Source organism: Triticum aestivum, chromosome 2B (assembly GCF_018294505.1).
Source record: "Triticum aestivum cultivar Chinese Spring chromosome 2B, IWGSC CS RefSeq v2.1, whole genome shotgun sequence".
In the NCBI taxonomy this organism is placed as follows: domain Eukaryota; kingdom Viridiplantae; phylum Streptophyta; class Magnoliopsida; order Poales; family Poaceae; genus Triticum; species Triticum aestivum.
The window spans coordinates 84,012,356-84,024,394 of NC_057798.1; the positions used below are offsets into that span (position 1 = coordinate 84,012,356).

At 46.3% G+C, this 12,039-nt stretch overlaps 1 long non-coding RNA gene across 3 annotated transcripts; it reads right to left on the reverse strand.

The window, feature by feature from the left end:
- Window positions 1-909: 909 nt before the first annotated feature.
- LOC123043614 (uncharacterized) lies at window positions 910-11,787 on the reverse strand. Of its 3 annotated transcripts, none has more exons than XR_006419387.1 (7): window positions 11,078-11,785; window positions 7,065-7,260; window positions 5,257-6,858; window positions 2,756-3,667; window positions 2,474-2,565; window positions 1,613-1,831; window positions 910-1,507 (listed from the first exon to the last, which is right to left on the reverse strand). It is a non-coding gene; the product is annotated as an uncharacterized lncRNA (long non-coding RNA). The 3 variants fall into 3 exon arrangements; XR_006419386.1 differs by having other exon boundaries at window positions 5,257-6,868; XR_006419385.1 differs by having other exon boundaries at window positions 5,257-7,260; window positions 11,078-11,787.
- Between the last annotated feature and the right edge of the window lie 252 nt (window positions 11,788-12,039).

A 12,039-nucleotide genomic window follows, 5' to 3' on the forward strand; every position in this document is an offset into this window, starting at 1 on the left:
AAATGGTAGATTTGAGCCCTCATCTGGATGCAGGCCCAGAGGTGCTTCAATGATCATGCTACGCAGGCCCAACAGTGAATGTGGATAACCAAACATGTCATTTTCTTCCTGCGCAGGCCTGACTGAGGTATATACAGCCTACCAAACGCATCCGGGGTGTATTTGCCATGCTTGTATTGTGGATATTTTTTGTTGTTTGTTTGTTTGTTTGTTGGGATATTTGGCGCGTTTGTTCATTTTTCACTGAGCAACAACAACCAAAAAGCTGACAGAGACCCTCCCCTGATCAGCGACCACCGGGCGCCCGAGCAAAATCCTCCCCCAGTAGAAGAAGACGAATAAAATTGATCCCGCACAATGGCAAGACAGTAGCCTACCAAACCGGCTCCCATGCCATCGAAACCATGCTCCCGATCAGAGCGCCTGCAACACCACCATGGAGACAACCCCTCAATCTAATCTCCGGAACCTCCTATATGACGCTCTGTTTCAAAATGTGGCAATGGCGCACAAAGTGCTCACTATACGGGTCGGCCCAATTGTCGCTCGTTGGTTTCCTACTGTTATCACTTGGTTAGGAAGAGGGTTTTTCCAGGTTCCTTCGATTTTACAGTTTTCATTTGTTACCCATAAAAACTACAATATTTTAATTTTAAAAATTGAATATTTTATAAAACCCACGAATATCTTTAATAATCATGTAGTTTTTACCAAAAAAGGGTCAATTTTCAAATTTTCTGAATGTTTTTGAAAAAGTGTGATCATTTCTAAAATGAACAGTGGAAGTAAACTGAAAGATAATAATAAACCAAACAAAAAGAGAAGAGCAGGAAAACCAACAAAAAACCAAAATAGGAATGATAGTGTCTGTGATGAGGAAAATCGAGTAGCATCAACCAATATATGGGTCGGTCCATTGGAGCAACGACTTGTGCGTTCGTTTGACGTCGAATAAGATCCACCCTAATCCCCAACACCGCCCTTCCAGGGGCCACACACACAGCGATTCACCTGACAGCTCGCCCTCCTACAGGAGCCACCTGTGTCGAAGGGGTCCATGCAATCCCCATAATGCTCGATTCACCAAAAGAGCTCAAATCTAGGGAGCTTAAAGGATTTAAGGACAAATGTTGTTCATCCTGATCTCCACCGGGGCAGGGGCACCGAGTTCTGCTTCAGGGATCATTTTTCTGCTTCAAGCTGGAAAGGGTGCCGACGTAGACCACCGGAAGCGAGTCCAGCGGAGCTGCTCCCGTTATTTCAAAGTGGCTCTTGAAGTCAATGCCGATGATCAGACGCTCTTTGTTTGGCTTCCAGAGAGTTAGGGTTCTTCATAGGCTGAGCACCCTTTGTTCTGATCTTTTCCCCACACAGTGTGGTGCTCTCCCCTTCCTATGCTTCAGGTAACTGCTTGAACTCTTTTCTTCCTATCCATGCGTATTCGCAATTAGACGCTCTGGACTCGTCAAACCGTTGTCCCTTATGACATCAATGTACTCATGATCACCTGGTTGGCACAACGCACAACACAATCGGGCAGCTATATTTAGCAAGTAAAACGAAGAGATCTTTTTATAAAGCTAATTAAGCCTCCATATGGTGGATATATTACCTCCAGGTATCTTGTTGAACCCCTGCCATTTGTACATGCAGACCGCCGCGTCGTACCCCGAGTATCTCAGGAGCTTCACAAGTAGATGATAGATGCAGCTGCCAGTACAATGACCTCTTACGAAATCCAGGAGCTCAGTCTCGAGGATCGGAAATAAGAGAGTGAACCACTAAGAGCAGCTCGTTTTATTTCTCATCTCCAGCTATCTTGCTTGTACATCTAAAATGTAACGTGCAGAATATCAGCTCCAGCATACACACGAAGATAACCTAACCCATCATTATTTTCAGTAAATTGATGCGCTAAAAAGATAACCGTTTCATGAGCTTCCTGAATATCTATACCGATTACCAGCACTAGATTTGTTTCTTAGTTTGTCTTTTTACTTATGAAGTACTGCTACTCATTCTTCATGAATGAAATGCATCTCTAAGCTGTTTTTTCGATTCGTTTAAAAAACAGATATCCTAGTCTCTGAACAGGACTTGAGAATTGCACAGTTGATTACAAATCAGGTAGCTCAAGGTTGCAGCAGAGAACAGATGATGCCCACACTATTGTTTTCTTTTACCTAGGCATATGGCTAAAATCCTAAAAAATGGTCTCCAGAATCATGGTAGATGGAACTAAATTGTACTGTTGTGAAATCAAAACTTCAGAGACAACCAGTTAAAATTACAACTGCAAGCCAGCAAGCTTATCATAGATTTTTGTTTTGCAATGCGGTCAAGCAGTCAAATCAGATCAAACACACCACGCATATCAAAATTGATGGTGAAGTTATCATGCACCTGTGGTTGTTACAGAGTAAATTTAGTGTAGAACAGGGAAGCAACATCATAAGTAGAAATGAAATCTTACTTGCAGGTAACTTGTATTAAAAATGTAGTAGTAACGACACATCAATTTGAAATTAACCGATATATAAGTGATTCCTGAAATGTTTCTCCAACCTGTACTGAAAAGAGGTTGGGATTAGTAAACACTAATAATTGGGCAGTTTCATACCGCAGCAGCCAGCCACCTAGCCAACTTGTCTAGATAATGAAAACAATTTGGGAGAAAGCCCGAAGCCGTGGTCGCGAACAACAAAAACTTAAATTCACATGAGCAGAGCAGATGGGGGCAGCAACAGCAACATACCGATATCTTGTCGGTGAGGTCAGGGAGTCCACCGAGCTTGCCGTCGCTGCTGCCGCGCGAGTTTCCGCCTCCTCCACTGCCGCTCTCCAAAAACTTGCTGATGAACATGGCCAGGTCCATCTCGCTCTCGTGGTGGCTCCCGAGCCCATCTCCGCGGCCAAAGCTTGCCCACCGGTGACCCCCACAGCGCCCGGCCGTGACAGGGAACCGAACTCCTTACAGATCAAGGATTAGCAGCAGAGCAACAGCAGCAACGCAGAGGATACTGGAGCACGCGAAAGAGAGCAGCGCCGGCGTAAATAAATAAAGAGAGGATTCCCCACGTATTCGTGAATTTTCACTGCAGGAGCGATAGGAAGCAAATGTTTGACAAGCTCAGAACCCCATGTCCTCCCATTGACCAGAGGGGTCCAGCTCGTACAAAAAAAGCTCGAGCGCTCCCAGGCCTCCAATTCCTGGGAGCTTGGAAATTGTAGTGATTAGAGCATGTGACAATGAAAATATAATTCATACCTTTATCCACAACCCACAGTATATTGGTAGTGAAAATTCAAAGGGGTCTCGCCCCAGCCCCAACTTGTTAAAACAGCCAAGGCACAGCCGACCAGTATAAGTTCAAACAGCTCTCGGCTACAACCAGACAGTAGCTGCAGGAGAATACTTATTACACAAGGCACAGCCGACCAATATCAGTTCAAACAGCTCTCGGCTACAACCAGACAGTAGCTGCAGCAGAATACTTATTACAGATAATGCGCATAACAGCGTTTTTTCAACCAGCTAAGAAAACAAGATCAGCGTCAAGACATTCGGGGAGCCATGTAGCTTGGGTGCCGACGCAAAGCACCTTCCAGGAACAAATCAGGGATCCTACCAAACACAAGCTGCCTGCACTGCGTGCTTCGCCATCTCCTGGTTCCAAAAGCATGCAACATCAGCAAAAGACTGAGGTATAGAAATACCAATAATATCAACAATTATCCCCCATATATTCCAAGCTACAATACATTCAAAGAATAGGTGCTGAATTGATTCTAGTTCCCCGCAAAAGACACATGTCATATCATCTACTTATCTACGTTTAGCTAAATTATCAAGCATCATGCTTTTGTTGTAACAATCAGCCACAAAAATACATGTATGTTCAGTGGGACATTGATTTTCCAGATAGTCTTTCAATGCAGATGGGATCCCACCAAAATTAACTAGTTTATAAAAAGAACTCACAGAGTAGGAGCCAGATGATTCCAATACCCACACAGGAGTATCATTTTGATGGGTTAATATGACAGGTTTTAATACATTTAACAGGTCAAACCATTTACTCATAATAGAGGTATTAACACATCTCAAGTCAATTTCAAGTTAACACCATCCCAAACATGCGAGACAGTAGCATCCTGTTGTTGACAGATTGAAAACAGCTCCCAGAACTGGGTTTTAAGACAACACTCCCCGAGCCAAAGGATGCGCAATGTCCATTCCCTATTTCCCACTTATAAAAAAGTTTAGCAGCAGCAAAAGCCCAAGATACGCTTTTCCAAAATCGGGATCCATTCCCAGGTTTAGCCCACAGGATATTGGGTTTAGCAGTATTATATTTGAAACTAATAGGTTCCTTCCAATCACCAGGTCTGTCATCAAAAAACCTTTTACTCCACAAGGCAACCAGATATATTCCTAATAATCTATCAATGATAGGTTGCAAATCTTGCCTCCTCAACTTCTTAAGATGAAGAGGGACCCCTAAGTACTTAAATGGGAGGAACCAATTTGGCAGACTTGTGCAAAACAGTTTGCCAACTCACCACCAACATTAATAGTATGAAGATCACTCTTACGGAAATTGATTTTAAGCCCAGAAAGGTTCTCAAAACATGACAAGAACCATTTCAAGTTCCTAGCATGATCAACAGAAGTATCTACAAACAATAAAGTGAAGTAAGGGGGAGAGAGGATCCCCCTGCCTAGTTTCCACATTTCGGGGCTGTTCGGCATCCCTCCACTCCACAACTCCAGGAACGGAGTTGGCGGAGCTGCAGTTGAAAATGGTGGACTTGCTATTTCCCCGCTCCGCAGATTTCGGGAGCGGACGATTACCGAACAGGGCCTTAGTAAGAGCAAAAGTTTCCAAAGCTAACTGCAGAAGGACTGAAGGCTGAGCGGAACAATAACAGAACACAGCACATATTTTTTAAGCAGATTTGGACAAACTATATCCCAAGGTTTCTTAATACTCTTATCCCACTCATGCAACCTGCCTACTGTCTGAAAGGGTAAGACCCTTCCGGATGTCTGGAAGACCACAGAAATCCACTCAGATAGAGAACATCACCTTTCAAATGTCTAAATTGCATCAAGAGTGGATGAATTTAGACAGCACAGCACTTTTTTGAGATGCAACAATGATTATCTAGTTCTTATTGAAACTAAAAGAAGTAGACAGAATAAAAGGGATATGATGAAAATGTCTTTGCTTTACCGTACGAGTTCTCACTCACCATTCTAGTCCTCCTTCACAGCCACGAAGAGGCAAAAGAGATGTGACACGATCATTGGGACTCCCGGTACTGCAAACACTACAAGTGTACCAAACTCTGCGGGGTTTCCCATCTGCAGCTCAACAGAACGGAAGAATGCACCGGCTGCGCATATTCCGGCGCCCATATTGACAAGAACAGATAGGAAAAAGAGTCCACGCACAATCCTCCTTTCCACATCACCCATTCGAGCAATACCAACTATGGGTCTTTTCTTCTCAGCCTCCTCCGTGGCGCTCATAAACGCTCGAACAGCATCACAATGGGTCTTCTCGGCAGCAATGACATGGGGATCCAAAGCACCTTCTGCAGGAGGGGGGAACATCTCAAGAGCCAGTGCGTGGGCTTCTGCGGCTTCTTTGACGGCAGTACGCGGCGCACTCAGATCCTCAAGAGCGGACTTGTAGGCTTTGTCCTCGTCGCTGGCTGCCCTGTCCTCAGCTTTGGCAGCAGCGTCCACACGTTGCTTTGCCAAAAACACAAAGTACACTGCTGATAGACAGAACGCAATAAGAAACCTATTCCAGATAGCAATATCATATTTCAGCCTATCCGCAACCGTTGTTGATGTGGATGGTGAGCAAACACAATCAATGGGACAAGCAGTAGAACAATCAGCTGTGCCAGGAACAGGGATCATCAATCTAGGATGTACAGGGGCAATAGTAGTCACTGCGAATACGCCTAAGAAGAAACCCGAAGATGCCAACAGCATCCAACAGTAATTTGTTATAACGCTGCCAAACTGTGATATCCTCCTCTGGTGCGCCATCTTTGTACCCGGCGGAGAGAGATGTGGAGGTGAAAGAATCAGAGAGGTACCGACGAGAAGGGTGCTGCAGGCGTCAAGCGGACGAAGAGGGTGAACACAGACAGGACCGGGTAGAGAGAATCATCCATGGCCGGAGAGGGGCGAGCGTGACGGAGAGCCTGCGAGGAGGAGGAGGCGGCGGCGGCTCCTGCGGGCTAGGGCTTTCCGGCTCGCGGGGGGAATGGGATGTGAGCGAGTGGCGGCGGGGCGGTTCGGGATCTGCGAGGCACAAAGGCAACTAAACGGGCCGGCACGGGCGGCAGGGGGCTGCTAATTTTCTCGCGTTCAGCGTCCTAGACGGGCCGGCCCAGCCGCGGAGAGCCACGGCCTATTGTTTTTTCTGTTTTCTGTTATCATTTTCTGCTTTATTTTTGTATGAAAAATGTTGAACAAGTTTTTGAAAATATTGAAAAGTTTTTGAAAAATGTTAAATAAGCGTTCGGACAATGTTGAACGTGTATGCAAAAAAAGTTAATCACTTATTACAAAAATGTTTTGGGCATATACGAAAAATGAAGAATGAAAACAAAAACAAACATAAGAAACACAAAAAATGGAGAAAAGGGAGAAAAACGGAGAAAAAGCAAAAAAAATTGAAAAAAAAAGAATAACTAGTGAAAAACCCGACTTGCTTTGAGTTAAGAAACACCTCCCTTCTCATTTGTCACAAGCACGTGCCTAGCACATTGACTAGTTGCACCTCCTGTGAATCAGGGAGAGTATAGTTCGAATCCGGGCGCGCCCCATTTCTCCTGCCAAATACTAACAAGGTACTGAATAAGAATCAGAACACTACAATGATAAATGGTATAGCCATATTAAGTATAGCATATAGCATGGAGCAGGTTAAGCCCAGCGACAACGACTCTGCATGCTTGGACAGTATGACTTATTTTTCTCATGGTACAGAATGAAAATTCATATTGTAAATGGTAGCATGTGCTCATGAAAATCAAACCTAATTTAGTGGTAGAAGGGGACTTTGAAGCTACTAGTTTCAGCGAAAGACATGCTCTGGCAAGTCCCGGTTTTGCAACAGTGGTTTCAATGGAAGATACACTCTGGCAAATCTTGACATCAGGAGGCAACTTGTTTCCAATAATGCCCATTGCTTCAACATTCATCATCTTGGCCTATTAAATTGCAAACGAAACCTGTAAAGGAAACAAAAATCGGCTTAGTAGCATGCAGAGCTACTCATATCAACTTGTGCATACATACACAAAACCTCTCTTCTATGACAAAGCAAATTATCATGCACCATCCACTTACCAGCACCACACACACACACACACACACACACACACACACACACACACACACACACACACACACACACATATATGTCCATTTGTGCAGCTTCATAAACATTAATGCCTGCTACAATAGTGACAAGTACCTACAAATGCAGTAATGCATCTTGATGCTCGATGCAAAGCAATCCAATGCCAGGAATATCAACATAGAAGCAATCCAATACTAGGAATATCAATGACTTGGATTTCTTCCCTCTTACCTATCACTTTACAGGAGAACACAAGTAGAGGCACGACGATTATTTCCCGATTAATAATCAGACAATAGCAATAAGGCAGTCAATAATCTACAGGAAGCTATGCAAATGAATATCTGACTCAAAATCACACCACCTTAAATGTTATAAACAGTAGTAGCCACAAGTGCCCAAGCACATGACCTAAACTCAAATAGGTTTCAGAAAGCACCTTAGATCCAGTAATAATATTGAAAACACGCCACTTTTAATTTTTCCTATATTTCATTACAAATCAAGGAGAACATACACTCAGGTTCAAGATATTCAAATACACGAAGCAGCACACAAACACATGATTCAGTTCCTTGCTGTTACAATGCAATCTGTTGAACCTATTTATACTACCGACAATTGATTTGTGTTGAGTGAAAACTACAAACATGATGCCATCAAGTGCTATCCTCCATCAGCTCAGGAGGGTGTTGGGTGATACTACCTCCTTTCTGGTTTAAGGCTTGCGCGTATCTCTAGGTTGACATTGTGGAATCCCCTACCGATTCTCCTCCTATTGAAGAACATGATCTTTCGGGCTTATCTTGCAACTGCTCTTGGGGTCTGTACTCGTCCTCATACCGGTCCCATGGGAGGATTGATGAAAGGTTCTCTCTTTTATCTAATATAAGGAAATAATGCTTAGAGTTGCTATGATTGGTATAGATATTCCCTCTGATGGCTTCTTCTCTACATGGGCCTTAAGAGAATCAGAAAATGCTATAGAAACTATTAATATTAAACATTTTTCTTCTGATCCTCCCTCTCTTGTGAATTGTGATTCATGATAACCATTTTTTTTAAAGGAGGATGTACCCCCGGCCTCTGCATCTAGGTGATGCATGCAGCAATTTTATTAATTATTCACAAAGACCTTACAAAGTAGTACATCAGTATGCGTGAAGCCACCATCTTGGCAACACTTATTGCTACTCATATCCCCTTGAAGAAGGGGTGCCAAATGTCCGAGCCTAATAGCAAACAGACATCGCACCAAAGCCTAACATCTAAAGCCAGATGCCCCAGCCTAGGCACATACCCGGACTGTGTCACACACCGGTCCAGCACACTCACAGTAGGCACCATATGCGCACACTGCAAGGCCCGTCACCACCGTCTTCCATCGATCCATCTTCAGAGCAAATTGACGCATCGACCGTGCCAGGCCTCTCTGCCATCGACGCCACCACGACGCCAGACATCGTCACCCTCCTGCGTGAGTCCATCGTCGCACATCAGACACCTAATCTCCAGGGCGCCTCACCATCGAGATCCGTCGCCATCAATCTGTAGGATGAAGCACCGCTCCACCAAAGATGTCGTCCACTGGTCCCTCGAGTCCGTGTATACCTCCAGGAATGACGCCCCCAAGGGGGAAACGATACAAGCACTCCGCCGTCTTCCGATCTACCGATCTAGGGTTTCCCCCGGAGGTAGCAGATAGTGGTCTAGAACTTCTCCAGGGCGATGCTTTCAAGAAGGAAACGACCCCGTACAGCGCCGCCATCGTCGGCCTTGGCATCTAGCCAAGATCAAGTTTTCACCCATATCTGTTCGAAGAACTCCATCCAACTTCTTGTGCACGGATCGCTGCCTTCTCTGTCGAAGACTAGACTAAAAGGATCCAGTCGCCGCCGCCTGACCGGCCGCGGCACCACCATGGTGCCAAAGCAGCCAGCTTTGTCAGTCCTGCCACGCCAGCCCGCCGCCGCTTACCAGATCCGTCGGTCCGCCAAAGCCCATCTGGGCCCGGCGAGATCCGAGATTTCGGCCGCCGCTACAGGGGCGCCTCCCCCGCGGGAAGGCCGCGCTGCCGCTGTCACCGCCGCCATGTCCACCGTCGGGATCCGCGACATCGCGCCATCGGGTCACCGAAGTCCATGCTGTCGCCGCCATGAGAGGACGCCACCGCGCGCGAGGAAAGAAGAACCCGCCGCCGCCGTCACAACCCACAACCCGGGCTTCGCCGGCGTGAACTCAGACGGCGGCGGGAGGGAGAGATCGGGACGAGGTGCCGAGGGCCGGCGACACGGTCTCCCCCATGTCGCCTAGGGTTGGCGACACGCAGGTAACCATGGGGATGTTGTACCTTTATGCTAGACCTGGTGAGCTCCTGAGGATAGGGATGATGATTCTTCCGCTATTGTGCAATCTTAGGAAAGGGGGGGGGGGGCTATCAAAGAAGTGTAGTTATTTCCTTGCCCCCATCTTTTAGCAAAACTGTTCAAATAAATAAATACACTACTACTAGGAGCCAAGGCTGCTGTCAGTTCTGCTCTTCCTCCTTGAAGATCTAGCAGGCTGAAGAAATACCCCAATGGATATCAATGATAGGACTATTTTGTAATTGTAGGCGATAGGGAACAAAGGTATGTCTTCCTGTATTGTGGATCTTATTAAAAACCATTCTTTGAATTTCCTGGGGCTACAAGAAACTATGAGGAGAGACTATGAATAGTGTTTTTTTTTAGAAAAAAACTGATCCTGGGAGTGCCTTCTCTTGGGATTGAATCCATTTATTGGTTAATGAGGGGGTATTTTGTGTGGTGTGAGACAAGATACTGTGGAGGTTTTAAATGGGAAAAGAGAACAGTATTCTATCATATTGAATTTAAGGGATAAAAAGAAACTTATTCATTGGGCTCTGATCATTGTCTATGGAGCTGCTCATGAGGAGAACAAACCTTAATTACTTCCTAGCCGAATTTGCTTCCTTATGCAATGATATTGACGTTCCCTATATTGTGGGTGGTGACTTTAATATTTTCAGACATTGCTATGAACAAAACAAACATACTCCTGTATCTCATGTTTCTGATTTGTTTAATTCCATCATTCACACAACCTGAGGGAGATTTTTATGGCTAGGGGTAATTTTACCTGCCCTAATAAGCAATCTTTCCCTATGCTTGATAAGAGTCCTAGTGTCAACTAGTACTTGGGAAGCTGTGTTTCCTATGGCACATGTCAAAAAACTTGCAGAGGCCGGGGATGTCCTCCTTAAAAAAAAACATGTCAAAAAACTGGTTCGAGAGCTCTCTGACCATAATGCACTCCTCCTTAACAGTGGTGATGTGCAACCTGTTAAATCTGGGAACATATGTTTCAAATTTGATCTGGCCTGGCTCAAACATGAAAAGATCCTAATGGTGTGGATCCTATTGATATTTTGAATATCAAACTGAAGAGTGTTTTAAAATACCCAAAAGTTTGGGGATCTAACTTAAGATGATCATAATAGGGGGGGACGTGGAGCTGCAACTGGAATTGAATGAACTAGAGACCCTTATCTCCTGAAGCCTATCGAAGCAGATTAAGGGGTTCGGGTTGTCTTGGAGCTCGATTTTTTCTTCTTTTTTCTTGAATGAAACTTGGAGCTCGATCTTCCAAAGGGAGTACGACAAGGGTAGGGATGGATCGTGTACCTGTCGGTCGCTCGACAAACAGCAGGCAGGCAGCAACTCCGGCTGTGCTCCTCCGATCCACGGGGCCACGGAGGCCCCTTCTCCTGCTACAATAGTCAACGTATGCGACGCGGCGGGCGGTGCATCTCCACTCCACCCTGCCCTGCGCGAGTAGGCTGAATCCAGCAGCACGCCGAGTCGCCGACGCTGGAGATGGATTCATGGCCGCAGGGCGCCTCATCGCTCCTGGCACCGGCCTCCCTCGTCTCGTCGGCGGTCGTTGCACGGGAACCCCGGTGCACCGCACAGGAGACGAGACCCGCAGCGGCGGCAAGGACAGCCGGCCTGATGCAGCCGCCTATGCTCCTCCGGTACAAATCGGGTAGTAGTAGAATCAGACAGCGTTTGGGAGTCCAGACAAGATGCCTACTGCCATAGTGGCATCCATCCACTTGGTCCTCGCTGGACGCGGCCAGATCAGAGCCACACGGTCTGGCGATTCTTGCCGTCTGTCTCTGATGCATGGGTCCGGGTGGCCAGACGGGCGACAATCCCCAAGCAGGTTTGTTCGGGTACCATTGTCACGGATTTGTTACCGGCTCATGTCGTTGGCGAGGACGCAGGTGCAGAGCAACGGTCGTGCCTCGCCCGCAAGGACGTCCACGCCGGCCACCGGGAGCCCCCTCCGCGTGGGCGCCCATGTCACCGAGTCACGACGACCATCAGCCATGTGAGGCAGGGCCTGCCCTGTAGTGAGTGGATGGGGGGAGGGAGACCAGCGCCCAACGGCGAGCACTGGAGACCGGCGCATCACGCGGAAGAGAGGCGAGTTGTGCGGGCTGTTGTTATTTTTGTTTATTTTTAAAAATTAAATGTTATTTCTGTTTAGAGTAAAAAATGCACTACAGGTTCTTGAACTTGCGCCGTGAGCTCGGTTTGTTCACCGTACTTAGGAATACGGTCACCTTGTACGATGGGACGTG